At 33.3% G+C, this 3,074-nt stretch overlaps 1 protein-coding gene and 1 long non-coding RNA gene across 2 annotated transcripts in view; both read left to right on the forward strand.

The window, feature by feature from the left end:
* Nucleotides 1–3,074, forward strand: part of LOC122633893 (syndecan) — a 24,803-nt gene that overhangs the window by 18,800 nt on the left and 2,929 nt on the right. The window lies entirely within an intron of this gene.
* LOC122633895 lies at nucleotides 769–2,735 on the forward strand. The gene is made up of 3 exons (XR_006328217.1): nucleotides 769–1,400; nucleotides 2,010–2,227; nucleotides 2,386–2,735. It is a non-coding gene; the product is annotated as an uncharacterized LOC122633895 (long non-coding RNA).

Genomic DNA, 3,074 nt, shown 5'->3' on the forward strand with positions numbered 1-3,074 from the left:
GAGACAGAGAAGAAAAGGATAGAGGGAGAAAGAACGATGAGAAGTTGCTTGCTGGAGACTCTGGTATACCGGCTGGCAGGGTTGGTGTGTTGGCCCTTGTATTGATTCACGGCCCCTCGTACACCAACCCCCCAACGAAACTTGAGAGCCAGAGAAAGCAAGAGAGAGAGAGAGAGAGAGATAGAGAGGGAAATACAAGTCAGACTATCCTAGACTCGTCATCGAGGTTGAAACACCAAACTATTTCCGCTGGTGTGCCATAATCCCTCTTATCGAGCTCCTAGAATTCGCAGTAATTCGTTAGGACTCTAACGATATACATATGTTAGGTTTCTTTTCGACCCTTATCATCTTTCTCCTAGCTTTTCCTAAACCTTACCGTTGGATTCAGGATGAATACTTTTTTTTTTCAATAAAACAATAATAACAACAATAACAATAATAATAATAATAATAATAATAATAATATGATTAGAAAGGTTAACGATAGTAGAGATCCTAGCGGAATTTTCATCTGAGGTGAATACAGATATCTTGTATTGATAAAGAAGATAACGATGATTACCGATTAATCAACAATTTACCGATCGAGTAATAGAATTATTTTTCTTTTAACTTGAACGTTCTGTCACATTCTCTATCTTTTTCTATTTTTTTGTTGAGACAAAGATTCTAACGTTTCTAAATCATACTTTAGTATTAAGCGTACGAATCATTGAGTATAAAGAAAGGAATAAAAGAGTGGATTTTCTTTTTTTCCTTTCTCTCTCTCTCTCTCTTTCTCTTTCTCTTTCTCTTTCTCTTTTTTCTCTCTTTCTTTTTCTCTTTCTTTTTCTCTTCCTTTCTTTTAACGAATGCGTTCACTCTTTGCATTTCCACGTATTCGCTCTCTTGCGTACTCAACGAACCACTTTCATGTTCATTTTTGTCAAACGACCAGTCAAATTCACGTCTAATTGCTGGAAGAACAAGCATTAAAAAGAAAGAACTCATTTTGTATATATGTAAGCACATAGGTACGTAATCATCCTTTGAAACAAATTTACTTAAGAAACACTTTTATCGATCGAAGAGAACTACTAAGAAAATTTATGCAATTCTTTTCTATTTTCTTTTTTTTTTATTATTACCCCCAATATAATCTACATCATACTTATTCATCTTATTACTGAAAATAAGTTACCTGTAAGGACATTGGTATATTGGAAGGGGTAAGAGAGAGAGAGAGAGAAAGAGAGAAATTTCGCGCAGTGCCGCCTGCTGGCTCGAGATCGTACTAGAGTGACGCAGTCACCACCTGGCCTAAAACCGTGGCGCATCCATTCTCGAAATTTGCCATTTTTCTTTCTACAACGAAACGCTAGTAATCCTATTCTTATACGACAGCGATAAAACATTCTGTAAGTATATGAATATTATCCGTTGATATATTCTTTTTTTATTTTCTCTCAAGAAATCTCAATTCAATTTCATTGAAGATTCTTGTCGCGCATAGAAAATGGATTCGGTTCTTCAACAGCTAGCATGCATTTTAGATCTCTCTTTTATACATACATACATAGACATCAATTTTTCTCTATTTGTCTTTTAAACGAATAAATAATTTCATAAATAATAGTGAAAATTTTCTGAGAGGTACATTTAATAAATTAAAAATTGGTGTATTTCGAAAGGTTATATTCGTGTCTTTATATATATATATATATGTGTGTGTATATATCTGTGTAAAATATACATATATAGATTTTTAGCTTGGTATGATCGTGGGTGGTATGCCAGGAAAGAGGCGTGTTCAGGATAAGGTCGATAACATCGTGCGCCCGCGCATTTCTCTTTCTCTCTATCCCTATCTCTATCTTCATCTTTATTGAAAAAAAGGATTAAAATGATATCAGAAAAGCATTTTCATGTATATGACGTAATCATGGCACTTTTTTCCTTTTATAATAATAATAATTATTATTATTGTTATTGTTATTATTATTATTATTATTTCTTAACATGTGCAGTACGTGCAAAACCTGAAATAATAAGTTACATATGGGGGAAAGTTTGATGCAAGCACACCAGAAGTAATATTCCTCCTTCGATGATAAAATAGGACAGGACGCAGAGGACTTGCTGAAACGAATTTTGTTTTATCGATCGGCCTGTTCTCGATGCATCTAAATACACGCACACGCAAATCTACCTGACAGGCACGCATGATCGTCCCGCTTCGATCGACGTAAAAATGACTTTTTTTTTTCATTCGTTTTTATTTTTTGCTTTCTTTCTCTCTCTCTCTCTCTCTCTCTCTCTCTCTCTCTCTCTCTCTCTCTCTCTCTCTTTTTTAGTTGCGAATAATTTTATTTTTTTGTTTATTTGTTTCTTTTTTTTTTTTAGGTTACAATGACCCGAGGGTCAATAATTGTAACGTGATTGGTCCGATACATTTGATGAGAGGAAAGAAAAAAACTATATTATTATTCATTGTTTACATTGATTATTTTTATGATTACTTTTATAATAATTTTGCTTGAGATTGTACATATGTATTAATGTTAGATTATTTTTAAATAAACGCAAAGATATTTTTCTTTTTTTCCTTTTCAATCGGTATCGTAGAATTTTTACGTATTTCCAAAATTATTTACCGATCGAGAAGCAACGTCTTGATAAACTTTTTTCGAGAAATTATGGCCACTGTCGATACGAATTATTATTATTTGTATGTAAGAAAAAAAAAATAAATATAAAAGAGATTATCAGTCTTGTATCCTTTTATTTTTTTTATTAGTTGGTAGTAGTGGGACAGGGATGGACTCGATAAAATAGTCTCATATTTCATTTGTAATCAACTTTGTTGACGTGAGGCAAAGGAGAAAGCTAAAAAAGAAAGAAAAAACAGTGATATAATTGGGTTCTAAATTTCGAGTCTGGAAAGTGTAAGAAGAAAAAGGCCTGATGTATTCGTTCTCATTTCGTGTGATGGAACATTTCTATTTTTGGAATCGAAAGTGTAAGGGAGTTGCATCGTATTTATGTGTGAGTGAGAAAGAGAGAGAGAGAGAGAGAGAGAGAGAGAGAGAGAG

The sequence above is a fragment of the Vespula pensylvanica genome, chromosome 13 (genome assembly GCF_014466175.1).
Source record: "Vespula pensylvanica isolate Volc-1 chromosome 13, ASM1446617v1, whole genome shotgun sequence".
Classification (NCBI taxonomy): domain Eukaryota; kingdom Metazoa; phylum Arthropoda; class Insecta; order Hymenoptera; family Vespidae; genus Vespula; species Vespula pensylvanica.